Raw genomic sequence first — 24,207 nt, 5'->3', positions numbered from 1 at the left:
ACTTTATTTGCATGGGATATTAAGGCAATAGTTTGATAATTACTGCATTCCCTGGGATCCCCTTTCTTTGGAATTGGGATGTATATTGAATGCTTCCAGTCTGTGGGCCATTGCTTAGTTTTCCATATTTGTTGACAAATTTTTGTCAAAATTTGGACAGATTCTGTCTCAGTAACTTGTAGCAACTCTACTGGTACACCATCTGTTCCTGGTGATTTGTTTCTTCCAAATATTTTAAGAGCAGCTTTCACCTCACATTCTAAAATTTCTGGTTCTTCATCATATGGTTCCTCCATGAATGAATCTGTCATCCTTGCATCTCTTTTATAGAGTTCATCAGTGTATTGCTTCCATCTCCATCAGTCATTGTATTCCCCTGTTTAGTTAACATCCCTACTCTTGATTTTAAATTTTCCTTTAATTTCTCTAATCTTTTGGAATAGGGCTCTTGTTCTACCTTTTTTGTTCTCCTCTTCTATTTCTATAGAATAACTACTGTAATAGTTCTCCTTGTTCCTACGTACTAGTCACTGTATTATTGCATTTCGGGTTCTAACCATGTTTCTATCTCCTTTTGCTTTCCTTCTCTCTTTAACCATTTTAAGAGTTTCATCAGTCACCCATTGAAGTCTTTCTTTTTAATTAGAGGTATTGTCTTTTTTGCATTCTACCCTGATGATGTCTCTGACTTCACTCCATAGTTCTTCTGGTTTTCTATCAACTAAGTTTAAAGCCTCAAATCTGTTCCTTATTTGATCTTTATATTCTTCTGGGATGTTATTTAAATTGTATTTTGGCATTATGAGTGCTTTGTTGTCCTTCTTTAGTTTTACTCTGATTTTTGATATGACCAGTTCATGATCTGTACCACAGTCTGCTCCTGGTCTTGTTTTTGCAGAAAATATGGAACTTCTCCATCTTCTGCTACCAATTATATAATCAATTTGATTCCTATATTAACAATTTGGTGATGTCCATGTGTACACTCATTTTTTTGGTTGCTCAAAAAAATGTGTTTGCGAGAAACAAATTATTGGTTTCACAGAATTCAATAAGTCTTTCTCCTGCTTCATTTCTATGTCTTAAGCCACATCTTCCCATAATTTCTAGTTCTTCTCTGTTCCCTACTTTTGCATTCCAGTCCCCCATGATTATCAAAACATCTTGTTTTGGTGTGTGACCAATTTCTTCCTATACTTCTGCGTAAAATATCTCCAATTCCTCTTCTTCTGTGTTTGCCATTGGAGCAGACTTGGATGATGGTTATGTTAACAGGTTTCCCATTTAATCTCATTGATATCACTCGCTCGGACCTTGCGTTGTAGCTCCTAATTGCTTTTGCTACATCACTTCTCACTATTAAAGCAACCCCATTTCTTCTTAATTTCTAATTTCCTGCATGAAATATTTTGTACCTGCCTGATTGAAAGTGTCCCATTCCCATCCATTTTAATTCACTCACACCAAGTATTGTAATGTTGATTTGTTCTATTTCTTGCTTGACAATTTCTAACTGTCTAACTTTCTCCCACTAGGAGCCCATTTATATGAAATAGTAGACCCAGGCTGAGGGAAAATGTGTAACACAAAAGTTTGGAAGTCCTTGCTTTCTTACTTATTTGATGAACCAAGGAGCAGCTATGTGCTGCTCCACCTCAACAGTGCCGAGACACCTTGTGATGTTCCTATATATTAGTGTATATATGGTAAGTGCTGGTTGTTTAGAGTATACATGGTAAGTAGTGAAAGAGGAGGGGGAGTGAATGGGCAATAGAATGCTTGATGATTGGCTGAATGTTTAAAATGGCTGACAGTATAAATGAAAGGATGACAGGTAAATCTGGGGGAATGTGAGGTGGTGAATTGTGGAATCTGGGGAGAGAAGAGAAAGAGTGGATTGCTTGGTGGGGTTTGAGAGAGTTGTTTGCCAGGAGAGAGTGAAGAAGGAGGGGGGTGGAGTTCGGATTAGTATTGAGTAAAACCATATGCTTATGTGCCTTAAGAAGAAATCTTGTTAATCTTGTTAGCTTTGTTATCTGTAATAAATACTTAATTTGGTTTACCAAAGGCCTGATCCTTGGCTGGGGTTTCACAGACCAGAAGGGAGGGTAAGGTAATGACCAAGGCTGAAGAGGAACTGTAACAAATGGTGGCAGCGGTGAAGAGAATAACAATACCAGTATTCAGAGTCTCTGGGAATACTAGTATTGGGACATTACTGGTGGTTGCCTAGCAGGGGGATCTGTTGAGATCTGTGCTAGAGCGGGGAGAGAAATCATAAGAGAGAGCGGTCCGGACTGGTGGAGTCCCTGGTGGTGCCTAGAGACAGGCAGTAACCACGAGCAGGTAGGAACCTGACAGGGAGAGCCAGGGAAGGACGCATCACACACCTCAACCGTGAGTGTTGCAAGACCCTCTCCTTGGCTTGCTAGCCTCTCTCCACCTGGTCTGAGAGGGTATGGCCCTGACTGACTGCAGCTATAAAAACTGCTACTACCTGAAGATGCGAGAGACTAACTTGACTGTGGGGTGTTGTCTGGGGGTTCTGTTTGGGCCAGAATGTAATTCTGCTGGTCAGTTATTTCTCCTATTATTGGAATTATATTTTTGTATTTTATTATTGGACCTTGTTATGAATTATAATGGTATTGTTTCAATTTATTTTATATTTCTTAATATGTTTTCTTTAACTTATTGTTTGATTGTGATTGTTTGACTGTGTGAATTTTGTTTTGTATTGTTAATTATGAAACTTTTTTCATGTTGTCAGCCGCTAGCAGCATAGCTAGGTGGCATACAAATGATGATGATGAAGATGAAGAAGAAAAAGAAAAAGAAGAAGAGGAGGAGGAGGAGTGGTTATCAAGTTAGACCAACCTCGTGCCCTCCAGATATTTTGGACTACTACTCCCACCAGCCCCATACAGCATGGCTAATGGTCAGGGATGATGTGTGCGATAGTCCAAACCATCAGGAAGGCACCAAATTGGCAAAGGTTATGTTAGATCAAATCATGCTGGACCTGGTTAAAGTACAGCACCAAAACTATTAAAGCATACTGGTAATCAAGGAAGCTGTTAGAAGGAAAAACAACAACTGGGTTGTGTGTATGCATCTAAAACTGAACCAGTAGAAGAGTTTTCAATCAACATTTTTCATCCTCTAAAAAGTTAATGCCTTTAAGGCAATGGGGGAGAGAATGCATTGCTGAGGTAACTGGGCTTTTTCTTCTTGGTTTAATTTATTTAAAACATTCCTAGCCCATATTTCCTTGAAGAACTCAAGGTGGGTAACACAGATGAAATAACAGATTAACAATTCAAAACATACCTTACAACAACACTAAAACAGCAGGCAGGAAACAACAGAATACAGCAGCAATAAACATGATTAAAAATGAGAATCGTTAAAATCAACACTGCAAACAGTTAGTTACAGCTCTGATACCTTTCTAAAAGGGAAGGTTCTTCACAAGTTAAGAAAGGCTGTTATAACAGAGGTGAGACAGGCCCTGGGCTCCTACTGGGAGGCAGGGCAGGATATAAATCTAATAATTAATAAATAAAGTGTAGCTAGTGTTCCCCAACCTGGTGCCCTCCACGTGTTTGGGACTACAACTCCCACAAGTCCCAGTCAACATGGCCATGGGCTGATGGGAGTTGTAGTCAAATAATCTGAAGGGCAGCAGGTTGGGGAACGCTGACATAGGCACAGCCATTGAAAAGGCCTTTTCCCTAGTCCTGGGGAGAAGTTGGGACACACAAGAGGTCTCCAAAGATTATCTCAATAGGTGGGCAGCCTCATATGGGAGAAGGTGATCACATGACATCATGTGTGAAGCAGGTAAGGATGCTGCTCCAAAGGAAGAATCAGGAGCTTTTTCATTTGTGCATGGGGTACACTGACCATGCCAGTCAGCTGAATGATGCTGACAGCAAGCCCCCCTGGGATCAGCTGCAGAGGAAAAGTGTCTGTTTGCAGGTACAGCCTGCAAATGGACTTTAAAGCAGTTACTTTGAAGTGGCAAGTCCCTTTGAAGATGCATTCTCAGTGCTAATCAGCTGATTCATACTGACAACAAACCTTCAAAGGGCCCCCTTTGGAGTTGTCACCTGATGGTATAAAGATACCAGGTGACTGGCCAAACCACCTGTCAAAGTTAGCCCATGGGCCAGATCCAGTTCCCAATCCCTGATCTAAGCAGTACACCATACTATGTACCAAATCTTTTTTGTGGTGCAGTTATGATATCACATTGTATATGTGCTCCTTGTCTGAGATATTGTAGCTAATAATATTCATATAAAAAAGCCTATATATGAGCCTGGTATAGCAGGTCAACTGCACCAGCAGAGGATACAGAGTCACAGAAAAAACTACATGCACTCAAAAAATACTAAAATAATCTAGCCTGAATTCTGATGTCCTGTATATTACCTTGAGGCAGCATGGTGGATGAATAGGGTGGCTAGCTACAAACATATGGTAATTCTAAAGGAACTGCATTGCTTGCCAGTCAGCTAAGAAGGTAGGTACAAGGGGCTTGTGTTGACACATAAAGCACTACACACATGGGCGGCCTGCTCCTCTATACATCATCCTGGCATCTGAGATTTTATTTATTTATTTATTATTTATAAAAGCACTCTAAAAATCTTAAAAACAAAAGACTTTTAAAAGATATGAAAAGCAAAACATCTTTAAAAACATATTAAAACTTCTTATAAACATCTTTTTAAAAAAACAGCTTTTAAAACTTCTTAAAAAGCAATTCCAATACAGATGCAGATTGGGATAAGGTTCCACTTAAAACACTTGTTGAAAGAGGAAGGTCTTCAGTAGGTACCGGAAATATAACAGAGATGGTGCCTGTCTAATATTTAAGGAGAGGGAATTCAAAAGTGTTGGTGCTAAGTGGCAATGCCTTCTTAACGCTGTCTCACATGCTGATGATGCGATATTTATTTATTTTATTTATTTATTTGACTTATATCCAACCCTTCCTCCCAGTAGGAGCCCAGGGCAGCAAACAAAAAGCACTAAAAACACTCTAAAACATCATTAAAAACAGACTTTAAAATATATTACACCAAAACATCCTAAAAAAAATCTTTTGTTTGATATGTGGCAACATATGAGAGGCCATTCTCTCTAGTGGCATTTAGATTGTGGAATGCTCTCCTCCCTCACAGATTTAGTTGGTGCCAACCTTGATGGTTTTAGGCATCTTATTAAGACATTTTTAATTTATTCACGCTTCTGGTTTGTTGACTGGACAAGTTTTGTGGCTCTTGCAGGGCTATGATGTAATGTGATTTTTTGTTGCTGTCGTGTGACATTTTAGATTGTTTTATTTTATTATGTGATATATATTTTTATTTTGCATCCCACTCTGGGACTAATTTTAATGAAGAATGATTAATAAATTACCTAAACAAAGAAATAAATAACTTTCCCCAGCAACCATCTAAACAGGAGTGGATGAAGAAAATATTGGAGACCATGTAGTAATTCCCTCTTGGGCTAGTTTATGCTTTTAAGATAATCTAAGGATTTTGCATTTTCTGGATTTAACTTCTGTCTTTGGATTTAACACTATTTGCAGATTGGGCACCATTATTAGAAAAAAATTACCTTATATACTAGTTCACATGGAACCGTGACTGCCACTTGTGTATAGAAATTTCATAGGAGTGACGAGTTCCTATCATTCTTTATTATATTAAGATTTTTAGTTTTGTTAGGAATCAGTATTAATTATGGATTATTTTGTACTGTGTTTTTTACAGGTTAGCTCATCACACCATCCAGACAGACTAGCCAAGTGGGGGATCGGCTGGGAAAATGGCGATGGAGGTTGTTTTGTTCTGAGCTCCGTGACTCCCTCCTAATTTACCGGCTTTATTGTTTTAAACTTTCACTTTATTGTTTTATGGTTTTAGCATTTTAACATTTTGTTTAGTGTTTTGTGATTAAGGACTAGCCAAGTGGCTATATTTTTTGTGACAAGTTGTATGTTAAAAATCTTTTGACCACTGAAGAAGGCCCACAGGTTTGAAACGTGTGGTCTTAGGTATAGTAATTTATTATTTGTCACATTAGTTTGTTGATCTGGCATTCACCTGGATACATGAGTCCATTTACATTGCATATTAGCAATTTTATTTATACCCTTATTACTTTTTACCATTATTACATTTTAACATTCTTACACAGGATTAAAGTTGTATTTTATTTTCTCATACTATTTAGGAATACTTGGTATCATTTTTTGTTCTCACTCAGTTCAGTGTTTTGAGTTCAGCTTCAGATGTTGGGGTTAATTTATCCTTTTTTGTGCATCTTCAATCCCCTGCATCTCCACTTTGAAAGGATCTCAAACAGATAAGACAGAAAGACCTCTGTAAGAATCCTCTGCCATTCAAAAGTAGACAGCAGTGGGCTAGACCCACTTCACAGTACAAGGTAAGCTTCAAGTGCTCAGGTTCTGAATGGTGGACCTAGAGGGAAAAGATGGCAACTCTCTACATCCTTCATGTCCTACTCACTTTTTTCCTCTTCCCAAAAAACCAGTGTAGTTGGCACACATGGTACATCAGCAACTGAATTAGAAAGAGATACCAATGCTGAAACGTACATGTTTGTATTGCTCCTCTAGCTATTGGGTTTGACTTTGAGATGCATCCATTTTCAGCAGTGCTGATGTAAGTTATGGGGAGATATTGTTAGCCCATCTGAAAACGGTTGCTTTTAAAAAAGCCACAGCATGTTTACAAGACAAAGCAATTTGAACCTATAAAATATAATAAAGTAAAACTCACAGAATGGTATATTTAAGAGTTTGTAAACAAATGTGGATGATAACACTACACTGCAGAATGTCAATGTTAAGAATGAGTCATCAAAATTCCAAACACTGTTGATGTTCAGAAGTTGAAATACTGGAACTAAGTTTAATATTTAATATGGTTAAAATTCCAACAGAGAAGAATTACATCACTTCTCTCTTGGAAGCTGGTTTTTTTCCACTCTATAAAGAACAAAACTTGTTAAGAAACTAGCAGGATCATATTCTGAAAACCAACTTTACATTTTCCCACCCCCCTTATATTTTTTTGTTACCTATTATCAAAGGGGAAATATCAAGGCTCCAAAATATTTTCTAGATTTCACCAAAAACTATCAAGTTTTATTAAATAAAGGTTGATTTAAAAATAACACCAAGTATTTTACTGTGAAATAAAGAAGGTAAGGCCACACTGAAGAAATTAAAATACATGTATAAGAAATGTCACTTTCAAATTGATTGAAGTGATTAAAGGATTTTATTTTATTTTATTTTGTCAAGTAAAGGACCAAGACAAGAAGATGGGGGGAAAGTCATTTTCAAGTTTCTAAGAGGCAATAACATTTCCTGAAAGATGTAATTCCAGAAGTATTTGGCATGCATTCTAAACTCCATCGACACAAGCAGGATGAGGGTCATTTGGCTGTCCTGTGAAATACTAAGCTGAATATTTTGAAGCCATAAATTTAATAAAATGAACATGTGCTAAATTTACCCCCCGGTTCTATCAACACACCCTTTTTTTGGTATCCTATGTTCTAGAGCAGTATTTTCCAATTTGTCAGTGCCAATTTATCAATGCAGTGAGAAGGCTCAAAGAGTAATCCCAAAGGAATTAGTCCAAATGAAGCAATGGTTGAATAGTAAAAAAAAAAAAGCCTTTTAAGGTATAAAAAAATAAGAGATATAGAATGTTTCTATACACAAGCTCTATGGTTTTATTAAAAGGATGTAATTAAGAACTAAGCAAAGCAATCTGGTGAAAACAAACAGCCTAAATCTCCTCTTCCCCACAAGTGAGAGACAAGATGCTGTCATCCTACCATCTAAGCCAATCTTCTCTCCATTATTCCTTCTTTCTTTCCATAAAAGTGTCTAACTGGTCAGCTCACTGTTCCACCATTTGTTTCCAAACCTTAATAAGCCTTTTTAAAATCAGTCTTATCCTCCAGTTTATACAGTTTCTGGTGAATACTGAGCAGATGTCACACTAAAAACTCAATTGTGAAGGGATTTCTGAACTCATAATTTGTGCTATATTGATGAAAATTAAATATATTCTTAAGTGAATTGACACCTAAGGAGAGCTACATCCAAATCTGTTAAAACGTATTAGTTGATCAATTTAAAATCCAACTCCCTCAAAATATATGTACGCATGGTTAAAAAACCCCAAACACCATGTATCCTCCTTATTGGCATAAACTGGGTACATGCTGTGCAACTGCCAATTCTGTAAAGTGTGTGGAGCTGTTAGTTTAATCTCCTTGGCCCTGATTCAGAAAATAGCTAGTAGAGCACAAATCCCATTTATTTCAGTGGCTCTAAGCAGGACTAACTTTCTCTGGATTGGGGATATTCTGCCTCTCCCTGTCTTGTCGTCACACCACTATGTTTCTTCATGACTACAATGATGATATTCTTAGATCAAAAGTTAGTGCTGATCTGGTTCATTTAACTGAACTGTAACTTCTTACTCAAAATAGCTATACGAAGTATGTTGAAAAGTACACTGAAGGCAGCTCAGTTTTAGAAAGCTAAAAGAATTCAGTTAGTAAAATAAAAATTACTGATGTAGACAGGAATCCATTATCTGCTTTGTAAAAGTTTATTTCACAATGATTTAGAGCTTTGCTCAACTGCTCATGTGCTGAACTGTTATTCACTATGTCCTTCTCAAATATTCAACTAAAATTCTATAAAGCCTTATGCAGCTCAGGACCCCAATACCTCAAGGACCCCCTCTCCCCATATGGACCTACCCATACACTGCATTTGTCTGTGTGCCTCCTCTGATGGAGTTGCAGAGGGTGGCAACATGAGAACAGGCCTTCTCAGTGGTGGCTCTCAAGGGAGCATACCTGGCACCACCATTGTTTGCTTTTAGGTACCAGACTTTTTTTTTCTGTTTACTCAGGCCTTTGACCATTAATTGAGAGGAGTGAATTACGTTTTTGGCTGTTTTAGTACTTATCTTTTAGTAGTGGGATGGGTAGGATTTGTCCTTTTATAAATATTCTTAGAACAGCATGTTTAGTTATTGTGTTTTATTATTAGTTTTAATGTATGTTACGCTTTAAGTCGCTTTGGGACACTCCTGCATGTGTAAAAAGTGACAAATATAATAAATTAAAATACATAAATATGCATGCATACATACTGAAAACTCCGTTCAGACAGGGCACCTTCAAACATCGCCCTTTTTCTTGAAAAATATTGTGTGGCATTTGTGAAGTACCTTGCAATACAAGCCAAAATATTTTCAGAAGTGCCTCAGTGTTCATTTTCGCTCTTAGCACACAATGCTTAATTAACAAGTATCCTTTGAAATGTGTCATTTGCTTATTAATTTTGGTCTAAATGGTTTAAAATGACTGGATAATAGTCCCAAAGAAGAGAACGTTTGATTTCATTTACTTTTTTTATGCTGGCAAACAAGTGAATCACTAGGAAAGCGCTGTACAGATCAAATCACCTTGCCAACCATACTGGGGCCATGTTATTAACTATTTCTGATAAGTATTTAGTTGCACTGTTTTTCAAAGCTTCATTAACAGGCAAATCTAACTTCCATAGTTCCTTTCTTTCATTATACAATACTTCACACGATACTTAGGTGTTATATTCAGAAACTCCTTCCTGCCACATAAATTCATTACCTTTGATTTTGAAATCATTCTCAGTAAAACTTTCACATATTTAAAAAGTCTGTTCATTGCCCTCAGCTTTCTGTATCTGAAACTACTTTTCCTTTATGGTCTCAATTCTGTGAGAAGTTCATCAGCTGCAAAAACTGAACTAACATCTCTTGAGATGTCAATCTTCTTTCCTATTCAACTCCATTGTTATTCACCTCTGCCCAATGTTTCACTGATAAGTCTGTTAGATGTTTTCACTAGCATAAAAAAGTAATGAGTTAGTTTTGGGCTGCATGAAGCTCAATATAAAGGTAGTATATAGTGCAAATGTACTGCCTTCAAGTCGATTCCAACTTATGGCGACCCTATGATTAGGGTTTTCATAAGGCTGAGAGGCAGTGACTAGCCCAAGGTCGCCCAGTGAGCTTCATGGCTATGTGTGGATTCGAACCCTGGTCTCCCAGGTGGTAGTCCAACACCTTAACCACTAAAGGGAAAGTTCTTTCAAACCTGGCTCACACAGACTTTGGGCTAGATGAAATATGAGCTTTCAAACCCCTGAATTGTTCTATGGTTTTTGATACAAAACCAAGCAGGAGAAGAATTCTGGTTTCCTTCCCCGTCACTGCCAGCTCTCTCAAAAACACCTCCTTCTCTTCTCTGGTAAATGGTGGGGGCAGCAGCAGTGGCAGCACATGGGGAAGAAAGAAGCTTGTTCCTTCTCTCGTCATTTCTCTGATGTACTGATTAGAGGTTCACTGGGGTCCAAAACCTGTGGAGCAGGGATAAGGAACCATTTTTCAGCATGAAGGCTGCATTCCCTTGAGAGAAACCTTTCTCAGGCTGCATGCCAGCAAAATGTAGGACTTAAACCAAGCTAGATGCAAAAGTGTTCTGGATTAAGTAATCCAGAATAAATACTGCCCTGCTTCAATTTTTACCAAGACTACCTGTGGAGAAATGCTGTGTATACATCTATCTATTTTTTATGCTTTTGGAAAAGATTTCTGTAACCTGTGTTGATGTCTGAGTTACTGTCAAAGTTCAAGGCCTTGTGCTGTTATTATGTTGCAGGGCTGTTTAGTGCTAGCTACCTGGAGAAAAGTTCTGAAAGGTGAGAGACAATCACTTTTAGCATTTGTAGACAGGGACCGGTTCAGGTAAATTCATTCTGATTGGTCTGGTTAAGGGACTGCCTTGCGTAAAGGTCTCACCAAAAGGTTTGATGGGTTTTTAAAATAACGGTTTTTTAAAATCAGCTAAACTGTCTAAGCAGCCAGAAGTACAACTGGAGGAACTTTGGGTCAGAGGTAGATTTGCCTAGTAGCTAGACTGGGATGTGAGTGAATTAGGCTGGGGTGGATGTTTACAGAATTTGGCCTGAGATAAAAGCCACTTAGAGGCTGTTGCCATCAACAGTATCGTCTGAATCTTCAGAAACTGTTATCAAGCACATTTTAAGACCCCAATGTAAATATCAGTATTTCCTTATGAACATAATATCCCTTTAGCAAACCATCTTGGGTAATAGTTCATTCTGTCTCTAGTATTGTGTCTTTCTCATGCTTAAATCTGTTTTACCAAGCTGTTGAGAGGCTTTAAAGGCATTTTAAGGGAATAGGCGGCAGGGGAAAAAGGTCACATTGAGGAACTCTGCTACATGATATAACACACTATGAATGAAAAATACTCCCCCTTCCAACTGTTCTGAACTACATAAAAAGAGAGGAAACTAAAAAGTCAGGAGAAAAGCACACAACAATAAATTCTGAGCAAACGGAAAATCTAAAAATCAAGATCTATAGGAATGTGCAGCATATCCACATGCCCACTGAGGTGATAATCTGCATTTTAAAGTTTCCTTAAATCATGCTATGTTTAAAAGTCTTTCATCTCTCTCATTTCAACCTCCATGAATTTGTTCTCCCCCCCCAGGACTTGGCAGATGCAACCCCCCACCCCAAAAGCCTTGAGTCTCTTATTCAAACATGCTATTGGATCTTCCTCTTCCTAACTTTTCATAAAGTAACCCATAAAGATGTATGCAGGAGGAGGAGAAGTGGGTAGAGCTGCTGCAGCCAACTACAAGTTGTTTGCTGAAGCAGGCGAGGAGCACAGAAACAGATGGCAGCTTTGCAATGGGACTCTGTAGCCACGCCCCCTCTTCTCCACTGTTTTTCTCTGATCAGCTGAGCAGGGTGGAGGGAATACTGAAACACAGCTGTGTGCTATGCGCTTTCAAGTCGATTACGACTTATGGCGACCCTATGAATCAGTGACCTCCAAGAGCATTTGTTATAAACAACCCTGTTCAGATCTTGTAAATCCAAGTCTGTGCTTTCCTTTATGGAATCAATCCATCTCTTGTTTGGCCTTCCTCTTTTTCTACTCCCTTCTGTTTTTCCCAGCATTATTGTCTTTTCTAGTGAATCATGTCTTCTCATGATGTGTCCAAAATATGATAACTTCAGTTTCAGCGTTTTAGTTTGTAGTGATAGTTCTGGTTTAATTTGTTCTAACACCCAATTATTTGTCTTTTTCGCAGTCCATGGGATGAGCAAAGCTCTCCTCCAACACCACATTTCAAAAGAGTTGATTTTTCTTTTATCTGTTTTTTTCAGTGTCCAACTTTCACATCCATACATAGGGATTGGGAATACCATGGTCTGAATGATCCTGACTTTGGGTGGAAAACAGATAAAAAGCAGAACATGGGGCTGCTCGTGGGATGGGGCTTTGGAAGAGTCTATAGGCTAGATGGGGAAACACAAGTTTACTCCCATATCTGTAGACCCATGGGAGATGAAGTTCTCCTAAGAGCTACTGCACTTACTTGAAGACATTTTAATATTATTATGGTTCTCAGATCATAGAAGGGAAACACTAGCACTCAACATGGTATGGAGGTTTGCCTTTGTCAAAATCAGTGAATGCAATGCTGCTTTTTAAATGAATAGCTAGACATTTATTTAGACTGAAAATCTACCACATAGCTAAAGGTTATATCCATAGCATCCCTCTATCTTACCTTAAAGCTCCACAGACAACTCCTTCACCTAGCTCATTTTGTCATCCTGCCCAAAGGCAGCACATATTGTCCTGTTGCCTTTTATTCTCAGCAGCTCCCAACTCCGTAGGCATTACTTTTAGCTGCTATCTAGTCACACCACACCACATATTTCTTAGGGCATGCTTAACATTACTATATGACATAACACACTATGAATGAAAAACATAGATGACCTAAAGGTCATAGGATTTAATGAAACCATGCAGAAAAAAGTAGCTCACTATAAGTTAGTCCTGAGAGTAACCTCAAGAAGAGATTAAGGAATAACTTTGAACTGTCTGAACCTAAAGAATTCCAGGAATCATAACATTTACTTCATAGTATATTTGTTAAATGGGAAGCTATGAAGGAAGCTGATTTGATAAAGGGAAGGAATGAAAGTTATATTCAACAGTCTCATATTGTATATTTATAATTAATTATACTGACATGGGACTAGCAATTTAGAAATAGCAAACTTTGAAGCCCAGTATTTAATTCCAGTATAAAAAAAGTATTATTTTCCTCTACAACACTATAAATGTTTGGATTCCTGGCAAGCTCCCTGAGCATGCCAGAGCCATTGGTGAATTCCAACAATAAAAGAGCTTCAGAGAGAAATTCAATTCTTTGGTTTTTACTACGGGATTGATCTGGAATAAAGTTTGCCAGTTATTTCCAGTTTCCAGGGTCCATACAACCAAAATTTACACCCAGAATCTTTATGTATTGTGAGATCAGGAGCAAGTCTTGGGGCCATATATTTCCCATGCTCACCCATCACTGCATGCAGAACACAGGGCCTCAAGCAGACACACTGACTTCATTTGAATGCACCAGCTCCCTGACCCTGTAATCAAAATTAATTTTTGAAATATATTTAGTATTTACACCTTGCCATTTTACATCCCAGAGCTCATGGTGGCCTACACAGTCTCCCATTCAGGCACTGACAAGATCTAGACTCACTTAGCTTCAGCACGCAGGGTGCAACATGTGCCCACAGATTATGTCCTATTAACTCTGTTTATTGTGTGGTCATGGAAATCTTGTGTTCAAAAAGATGCATCCCCTGATTCGGTCATATGTTCTTTATGCAGTGAGTGGGCAGGCTCTGAAGGCACACCACAGGTGTGTGCATGCGTCTGGTCTGTTGAAGACATCCCTTTAGATATTATCTAAAAGTTTCTGCCCTAACATTGTCTGATTCTTGAAATGGACTTTATAACTCAGTGTTCTCAAAAGTTGGGGGGTTATTTATTTAAAATATTCATATGCTGCCTTTCTGTCTAACAAGTATTTAAGGTGGCTAACAATAAAGCATACAGTAGTGTAGTGGCAAATTCAGAAGTGCAGGGTCCCTTTATGGTAGCCGTAGCCACAGCCACGCCATGCCCCCCGTTTTTGCTGCTGAGTCAAGAATGAGATCCTTGTTAATGCCTTCTCCCACAACAACAGACGTCCCTAGGAGCTGATAAGCATGAGAGGGAAGAGTGTTAGCTACTGAAAAGAGTCTTCTCAGTGGCTGACTCACCTCCTGTCACTCTGATTAGCTCCAATCAGCAGGAAAGGTCAAGGAAGCATGTTGGAAGGCACATTTATTTTAATATTTATTTTTATTTATTTATTAGATTTATATCCCACCCTTCCTCCCAGTAGGAGCCCAGTAGGTCAGAGTTCTTCTGACCAGATGGTGGATGTCCAACCTGTCCTGGATGGGGCTGCACTCCCCCTGAAGGAGCAGGTTCATAGCTTGGGGGTTCTCCTAGAACCATCTCGGTCACTTGAGGCTCAGGTAGCCTCGGTGGCACGGAGTGCCTTCTACCAACTTCGGTTGGTGGCCCAAATACGACCGTATCTGGAGAGGGATAACCTGGCTCCAGTTGTCCATGCTCTGGTAACCTCTAAATTAGATTACTGCAATGCACTCTATGTGGGGCTGCCTTTGAAGACGGTTCGGAAACTGCAGCTTGTGCAAAATGCAGTGGCCAGATTGGTAACAGGGACCAGATGGTCCGAACATATAAAACCGATTCTGGCCCGCTTGCATTGGCTGCCTGTATGTTTCTGAGCTCGATTCAAGGTGCTGGTTTTGACCTATAAAGCCTTACACGGCTTGGGACTACAATACCTGATGGAACGCCTCTCCCAATATGAACCCACCTGTACGCTACATTCAAGATCAAAGGCCCTCCTCCGGGTGCCTACTCCAAGGGAAGCTCGGAGGGTGGCAACAAGGGAGAGGGCCTTCTCAGTGGTGACTCCCAAATTATGGAATGATCTACTTGACGAGGTGCGCCTGGCGCCAACACTGTTATCTGTATGCTCGTGGCTACTGCCTGTCACTAGGCACCACCAGGGACTCCACCAGTCCGGACTGTCCTTTTTTATGGTTTCTCTCTCCGCTCTAGCATAGACCTCACCAGATCCCCCTGCTAGGCAGCACCACCAGCCACGTCCTATAACCAGTATCCCCAGAGACTCTGCCTGAGTCTCTCTCAATCAGGTTACCTCTGTGACTGCGTGCTTAAGCTGTCCCAATCCCTTTGATCTATACAGAATGCATATAATTCTGGTTTGCTCTGAATACTTGTGGTGTTATATTCTTCCCTTCACCGCTGCCACCATTTGTTACAGTTTCCCTTCAGCCTTGGTTATTACCTTACCCTCCCTTCTGGTCTGTGAAACCCCAGCCAAGGATCAGGCCTTTGGTAAACCAAATAAGTATTTATTAAATAACAGAGATAACAAGATTACTTTATAAAGGCACATAAGCATATGGTTTCATCTATTACTATACTTGACTTATCATAAACTAGAACTCCCACTCTCTTTCTCCACACTCTCCTGACATCCACCTCTCAAACAACTCTCACAAACCCACCAAAACAACCCTCTCACGTCTTCCCAGATTTAACTGTCATCCTTCCATTTATACTCTCCGCCATTCTCAACACTCAGCCAATCATCGAGCATTCTACTGCCCATTCACTCCCCCCTCCTCTTTCATTCCACTTACCATGTATCTCCTATACAAACAGCACTTACCATATATACACTAATACAGGAACATCACATTTCCCCCCCCTTAAAATAACGGCAGAGTATTATTCCTGTTCCAGGATTCATACGCCGCGTTAACAAATAAAACAAGTATCTCTGGGGAAAATGTCTTTCTTTGTTCCTCCGTCTGGTCACGTCACTGCAGTCCCAGCCACCTGCCTTGACAGTCCATCGGCCAATACATTGTCCTTGCCTTTGATGATCTGGAAGTCCACTTGATAGTCTTGTAGGGCCCAGGACCACCTCTGCAGCATAGTATTATGGTTTTTCATAGTCTGTAACCATAACAAGGCCCGATGATCCGTTGTTACCGTGAATCTTCATCCCCACACGTATGGGCGCAACTTATTCAGTCCCCACACGACCACTAGGCACTCCTTTTGGACCGACGAATAGTTTTTCTCCCTCGGCGTCAGCTTGCGACTCAGATATGCCACTGGATGTCTGGTGCCTTCTCTCTCCTGCAGCAAGACGACTCCCAGTGCGAGGTCTGACGCATCTGTAGCCACGATGAATGGTTGCTCATAGTCTGGTGCTATTAATATGGGTCCTTGGCACAAGGCTTGCTTCACCAGATCAAAAGCCTTCTGACATTCATCCATCCATACCACACGCTCAGAACACTTTTTCTTTGTCAATTCATGCAAGCCGGTTGCTATTTCCCCAAAATTTTTCACAAACTTCCTATAAAATCCAGCCACACCTAGAAATGCCCTAACTTGTTTTTTGGTTAAGGGGATAGGCCACACTTGTATTGCCTCCACCTTGCTCCATAAGGGGGTGATTTTCCCACTCCCCACCTTATGTCCTAAATAGATTACTTCCTTTAGCCCAAACTGGCATTTCTTAGCTTTTATTGTGAGACCTGCTTTTCTTAATGCCTCTAATACTGTGGTCAGGTGTTGGACATGCTCAGGCACCGACTTGCTAAAAATGGCCACGTCATCGATATAGGCCACTGCAAAATCTGACATGCCTCGCAACACAGTATTGATTAGTCTCTGAAACGAACTTGGTGAGTTCCTTAGTCCCATGGGTAAGGTCACAAACTCATATAACCCATCTGGTGTACTGAAGGCAGTTTTGGCTCTGGATTGCTCGTCTAGTTCCATTTGCCAAAATCCTTTACAGAGGTCTAACGTAGAGATAATGGTTGCTGCCCCCAATAACTCTAACATTGCGTCTACCCTGGGCATAGGATACGCATCTGGGACCGTAATTTTATTGATTAGCCGATAATCAATGCAAAATCTTGTCGTTCCATCTTTTTTCGGAACCAGGACAATACTTGAGGCCCAGGGACTGATAGATTCCCTGATCACTCCTAGTTCCAGCATATCTTCGACCTCCTTTTTGATCTCACTCAAAACTTTCCCATTCACACGGTATGGCATAGATCTGATTGGGGCATGATCTCCAGTATCAATGGAATGTCTGGCTATACTGGTTTGGCCAGGTTTATTGCTAAAGAGATTCCCATAGTTTTTCAAAACTCTCAGAATCTCTTCTTTTACTTCCTCCTTCACCTCCTCTGACCATTCCAATTGATCTACCCCTCCTTTGTCTTTGCTTTCCTGTACCAAATCTGGAAGTTCAGGCCCACTTCCCTCAGGGAATAAGGTAACTTGCAACACCTTTGCATCCCTGGTATGGTAAGGCTTTAACATATTTACATGAACCACTTTGCTTTTGTTTAATTGGTCTGTGGTGATTACATATGTCACTGTGTCAAGCCTTTCTCTTATGGTATATGGTCCTTCCCAGTTAGCCTGTAATTTGTTATGTTTCCTGGGTATGAATGCCATAACCATATCTCCCACATCATACACACATTCCCTGGCTGTTCTGTCATACCAGTAACTTTGCTTCTCCTGTGCTTGACTCAAATTCTCTTTCACTACTTCCATCATTGATGTTAATTTATTGCGGAATTCCAATACAAAATCTACTACAGAGGTTTTGTACTCTCCCAGGGTTCCTTCCCATGAATTTTTTAACAGTTCCAAAGGTCCCCTCACTTTTCTAGTGAACATCAGTTCAAAGGGTGAGAAGCCTGTTGACTCCTGAGGGACTTCTCTGTATGCAAATAAGAAGCATCCCAAACGTTCATCCCAGTCTTGTGGGTGATCTTGAACATAGCTTCTTATCATGCCCTTCAAAACTCCATTGAATCTCTCAGTTAGCCCATTAGTGGCGGGATGGTAAGTAGTGGTCTTTAGATGTTTTAGACCACAACATTTCCACATACATTGCATCACTTCTCCCATGAATACACTGCCTTGATCCGTCAGCACTTCATGAGGGAAACCCAGCCTCATAAAGATTTTTAATAAAGCCTCTGCCACTACAGGGGCTTCTACGGATCTTAATGCTTCTGCGTCTGGGTACCTGGTGGCAAAATCCACCACCACCACTAGATATTTCTTGCCATGCCTTGTGGGTTTGGAAAAAGGGCCCACCAAATCTATTCCCACTCTATAAAAGGGTTGTCCAATTATAGGAAGGGGCTTTAAGGGTGCCTTAGTCTTTACTCCACTTTTTCCCACCTTTTGGCATATACCACAAGATAGACAATGTTGTTTTACATCTTTGGAGATGTTTGACCAATAATAGTGTGCAGCCAATCTCCTCTTGGTCTTTTTTATTCCCAGATGTCCTGCACATGGGACATCGTGGGCTACCTCTAGCAATCTGGTTCTGTATTTGCTAGGTACTATCAATTGCTTCACTGGTTCACATTCATCCTTTCTCTCAGCAGGCATCCACAGTCTATATAAAATCCCATTCTCACACACAACTTGATTCCTCAGTTTGACAGTGAAAGGAATCTGTTGGGTCAGGGCTTGCTCCTTTATTTGCTTCAAACTGGTATCCTTATTCAGTTCTTCTCTGAAATGCTCTGTCTCTTCCCCAGAGACCATTTGATACAGTTTGTCTCCTTCAGCAGGCCTGCCAAGGGTTGCTATGGTGACCTGAGGCTCGCAAACAGATTCCACCCTGTTTCCTTCAGTCCCTTTTAACATGGCTTCTGTTTCTCTGCCAAGTTGCTGTCTGGTCACCACATATATTTTCCCTTGTGCCCCCATAACATCTCTTCCCAGTATCACTGGTTCTTGTTGTTGGGCATTAATACCTACTTTATATTTGCCCTCTCGGCCTCTCCACTCCATTTTCACTAGGGCCACAGGCAAGCTTTCTGGTCTACCCCTCACTCCTTGAATAGTCACCGTTTCCTGAGGTAATATTTCCTCAGATTTTATTAAATCTGGCCTCAGTAACGTCTGAGCGGCCCCAGTATCAAGCAATGCCCAATAATTTGCCCCTTGTACACTCACTTCCTCTCTCAGACTTGAATCAAGGTCTGTTACTTCTGTCCAGTTTATCTGGCAGAACTGAACCTTTTTCGTGGTTAAATCTTTTGGTTCTATTTTTACTGCCCTTGCCTGCGCAGGATTACTAATGGGGTTGGCAACCTCACATTGAAAACGTAGGTGCCCCGGTCTACCACATTTATAGCATAATTTCTCCTCTGTTTTAGGGTACACAGATCCACTCTGGGGTGTCCTGTGCCCTTCAGATTTTACTGGAGGACTCACTCGCTGTGGTACCACATCCTTTCTGCCACCATTATATGGTCTGGGTTTAAACTCTCTTGATGTTTTCCCCACCCAGCCAGTTCTGTTGGAGGCAATGTGATCCGCCATCTCTGCGGCCTCCTGCACCCATGTAGGGGAACGGTCTTTGACAAGGAGCCTTATTTCTGGTGGTAACTGATGGAATAATTGATCCAGTATCATGAGGCTTTTCACCTCTTCCACTGACTGAGTTTTGGCACTACTCATCCACTTTCCAAATATATCCATCAACTTAGCTCCCAGTTCAACAAAAGACCTCCCTGCTTGGATCTGACAGTTTCAGAACAACTTTCTAAAATAGTCAGGTCCCAGTCTGAATCTTTTGTATACTGCCTCTTTAAACTCGGCATATGTGACGGGCTTGTCTGAGGGGAAATATTGGTATACCTCAGCCAATTCCCCTTTGATCAGGTTTGATAAATATTGCATGTATTTATCCTCTGGTAGCCCCCACAATTGAGCTGCCTTTTCAAAAGTACTGAGGTAAATTTGTGGATCCTGTCCAGGCTCAAACACTGCAAAGTCTTTTGGTGTAACCTTTATCTTTGTTTCATTTCTGTCTTTTCTTGTTTCATCAGAATGAAACTTCTCTCTTTCAAATTTTAACTTTTCTACCTGTAATTCAGCATCCACTCTCATTCTCTCAAATTCCAACTCCCTCTGTTTTTCCTTCTCTGCACCTTCCATCCTCAATCTCTCAGTTTCCAACTCATGTTCCCATCTTAACTTCTCTCTCAAATACTCTATATAAGCGGGATTGCTTGAGTATCCTTCTGGGGTCTCTTCCCTGACAGGTTGTTTTTGCTGGGCAGTTGCAAATCCTATAAGTGCTACCCTCAATTCATCTACCCCTTTACAGGTAAATTGAATGTTATGCACTTCTCCACCAGCTCCTCTCTTTTCATTTTTATATATTCAGCCATGGTGTTTGAGTTCACTCACTCTTTGCCACACACTCTTTGCCAGTCACTCTCACAAGTAATCTTGATTTGTTATTTCTGTTTGCCACACCACTGTTAGGGATTCTCTAGTATTCGTACCACCGCTACAGCCAACACCTGTGACGTAGTCTCCTTTGTTCGTATCCCACCGCTACTGCCACCACATGTGATGCCCTTCCCTGGCTCTCCCTGTCAGGTTCCTACCTGCTTGTGGCTACTGCCTGTCACTAGGCACCACCAGGGACTCCACCAGTCCGGACTGTCCTTTTTTATGGTTTCTCTCTCCGCTCTAGCATAGACCTCACCAGATCCCCCTGCTAGGCAGCACCACCAGCCACGTCCTATAACCAGTATCCCCAGAGACTCTGCCTGAGTCTCTCTCAATCAGGTTACCTCTGTGACTGCGTGCTTAAGCTGTCCCAATCCCTTTGATCTATACAGAATGCATATAATTCTGGTTTGCTCTGAATACTTGTGGTGTTATATTCTTCCCTTCACCGCTGCCACCATTTGTTACAGTTTCCCTTCAGCCTTGGTTATTACCTTACCCTCCCTTCTGGTCTGTGAAACCCCAGCCAAGGATCAGGCCTTTGGTAAACCAAATAAGTATTTATTAAATAACAGAGATAACAAGATTACTTTATAAAGGCACATAAGCATATGGTTTCATCTATTACTATACTTGACTTATCATAAACTAGAACTCCCACTCTCTTTCTCCACACTCTCCTGACATCCACCTCTCAAACAACTCTCACAAACCCACCAAAACAACCCTCTCACGTCTTCCCAGATTTAACTGTCATCCTTCCATTTATACTCTCCGCCATTCTCAACACTCAGCCAATCATCGAGCATTCTACTGCCCATTCACTCCCCCCTCCTCTTTCATTCCACTTACCATGTATCTCCTATACAAACAGCACTTACCATATATACACTAATACAGGAACATCACAAGCAGCAGGTATTGTTAAGCAAGTTAAATAATGTGTAGGATTCACAAATCAGTTTATAAAGGGCTGACTTGACTGGGATCCTGGAAGGGGGTAGGGATGCAACTTTCACCCCTTACGCCCTGAGATCTGCTAAGCAGGCTACGGAGAATTCTGCTATGGAAGTAAATTACAATTGATTTGTAATTATTTGCACTAAATGTCATCATGCTGCAGTTTGCTCGGCCACAGAAAGGTAGCACTGTGAACTACAGCATGATGAGAGGTGGTGGATGAGTAGCCCAGGAACACCACGGAATGACAGCTACAGTAGTCTCCCAGTTCCTCCACCTGCCAGCCTCAGGGGCCCTGCCTCTAGAATCCAGATACCTAGGCTGGCTAGCACCACTACTGGCCACCTTCCTTCTCCCTGGCCAGGCTGGGGATCCACTGCTGCTACCGGTGCCTCTGCTGATTAGCATGAAGAGTTGTCCCAGATGCCAGGAGAAGCAGCAAGAGAAACAGGAAGGAATACAGAAGCAGTGGCCAGCTGACCTGGTAATCCACCGCCCATTATGATGAAGAGTCAGGCTGGCAGGAGGAACAGCAAGGGGAAGGAGGAAGGTGACCAGAAGCATTGACCAGTCAGCCTGGTAATCCGCCTGTGATGAGGATGAACAGCCAGGCCAGATAAGGTGGCAATGGCAGCCCAGAAGGTCCTCAGGCTGGCCAGCAGCCATTTCTGGCCTCCTTACCGCACTACTGCTCTTGCCAGGCCAACTCTTCATCACACTTGGCTGCAGTGGCATGAGGTGGAAAGGGGAAGGTCTAAGAAGGTAATGTGTGGGGGAGTGTGGGGAGGGGTTGACAAGGTCTAAGGGGGTTGGGGCTTTTTGGCCTGAGGGATGGTTTTCTTGGCAAGGTCAAAGGAAGTGGGTGGGGGTAGGAGTTATTGAGCAAAGTGAGCAGGGGAACCCCTAGTCTTTATATGGTCAATTTAACCAAATCCAAGTATGAAATAATCTGCATAAAGCAAAACTAAAGTAGCCCAAGTCTCATCTTTGGACATACTGGGTGGTATTCAATACTAGTTGTACTCACAGTAGACCCACTGAAATTTATAGACATGCCTAACTTAGCTTCATTAATTTTAATGAGACTACTCTGAGTTGAATACAACCCATTCTAGTTGAATACAACCCATTATTTGCTTTGCATCACATACATGTTCTGCTGCTTTGCAAATTATATGTATTTTGTTAGTATAAACCCTGTACAATTCTCATAAAAATAAACGATGATGTTCCTCTACAACAAATAAAGTATTCATGGGTAACTGTCTATGTATATTTAATATATTTCCATGTCACCAGTCATTGCTTAATAATTAGTTCCTGGAACTTCGACTGAGCTCAAGCAGTGAAATGGAAGATGATCATATATAACAGCAAGTTTCCATTTAACAGACGAGATGCAATTCTTCCTCTAATTTTTCCTGTTCTGCTATACATTTCCTAAGCAACATGCTTAAATGAGTAAAGTAAATAAAAGGTACATTTCATTGTTACAGAAACAGTCACAAAATGTTCCTGCAGTCAAGGGCTGCAATGCACATCAATGAGCAAACAACTAAGCCCAGCGCCTCTCGTGTAATTTTTTCCAGTCTGTTATGCCACTAGCCTCTCACATTTCATGAATAAGTTTGCACAACACAAGGCTCTTGGGCCAACTGCAACCCCTTCCCTATCTGTTTCTGGCTGTCTGGGAAAATTCCAAACACCCACTGTTCGTAGCCCATTCCCACCTCCGCAGCTTGCCCAAAGGAATCATAAGTGGGGGATAGGGGTGGGATAGCATCTGCATTGTTCCTTCTGGATTCAGAGGAGTATACTTAAGCTAGTGATATTTTCATCAGTTTATTGCAATCAGCCAGCCCCACTGGCACAGCCAATCTCTGTCTAAGACTTCTTCACTGTATAGGTAAGAGGTTTGTAGGGCCCAAAATACATGTTATAATCAACAGTAGCCTGTTTAAATGAGGAAAAACCACTTTCTGTGGGAGTTAAGAGCAAGCTGGAGGTGCTTAAACTTCCCCTATGTGTTTCCCTATTTCAATTTGCCTGCTGGGGAGTCCAGAAAGAGGTGCTTCTTTGTTCTAATGAAAGCTCCATGCTTATGTTTTTAAAAAGGAGCCAGCAAGACTGGCCTTATATATGCATCATGTTAAACCATAGCAAAAATACACTATGGCTAAACGTGTACGTGCAGTGCATGCCACTGAAATTGTAGGTGCTTTGCTCCTCCCTTGCTCCTGCCACATTGTGAGGAAACAAGATATTGTCTGGCTGGTTGGCGTTATGTCCCAACCCAGGCTCACGGTTTGTTTCTCTCAAAACAACAACCTATAACCAAGGTTTGTTCTTGGCTTGCAACCTATGCTTTGCCTTATGGCAAAAATCTCCTCGATTAAGTTAACTTATAAGGCTAACTTAAGGCTAGAATCTCTCTCTTTGCTAGCTTACTTTAGTTCCAGTGGTGAAACATCAGTTCATGAAAACCATGCCAGCATAGAGGAGTTCTGGATTATTTTAACAGGAAAATGTTCTGAAACTCCTTGTAATGAAAAAGATTTCCATTTAGTCGACAATGAGAACTAGAGCAGCCTTTCCCAACCTTTGGGTCCCCAAATATTGCTGACCTATAACTCTCATCAGACCCAGCCAGCATGGCCAATGGACAGGAATTATTGGAACAGTAGTCCAGCAACATCTGAGGACCTAAAGGTTGGGAAAGGGTGCCAGCTCTCTTCCTGAGCACTTTATTCCTAATATAGAGGGTTAATCCTGATCTGGGGTCCCCACTGTGGTGTCAATGGGCAC

At 41.0% G+C, this 24,207-nt stretch overlaps 1 protein-coding gene and 1 long non-coding RNA gene across 7 annotated transcripts in view; one reads left to right on the top strand and one right to left on the bottom strand.

Moving 5' to 3' along the window:
- The window catches only part of LOC133384486 (uncharacterized), a 33,092-nt gene extending 26,882 nt beyond the window's left edge, over window positions 1-6,210 (top strand). Inside the window, exons 2-3 of the long non-coding RNA XR_009762581.1 lie at window positions 1,536-1,706; window positions 5,790-6,210. This is a non-coding gene — a long non-coding RNA (uncharacterized LOC133384486). The remainder of the gene's footprint in view (window positions 1-1,535; window positions 1,707-5,789) is intronic.
- LCLAT1 (lysocardiolipin acyltransferase 1) overlaps window positions 1-24,207 on the bottom strand; it is a 154,674-nt gene that overhangs the window by 32,334 nt on the left and 98,133 nt on the right. The gene's annotated exons all lie outside the window — the stretch shown is intronic.

This window comes from Rhineura floridana, chromosome 4 (genome assembly GCF_030035675.1).
Source record: "Rhineura floridana isolate rRhiFlo1 chromosome 4, rRhiFlo1.hap2, whole genome shotgun sequence".
NCBI classification, from domain to species: domain Eukaryota; kingdom Metazoa; phylum Chordata; class Lepidosauria; order Squamata; family Rhineuridae; genus Rhineura; species Rhineura floridana.
The sequence above is the reverse complement of the archived record's forward strand: the minus strand, read 5'-3'. Positions and strand labels throughout refer to the sequence as shown.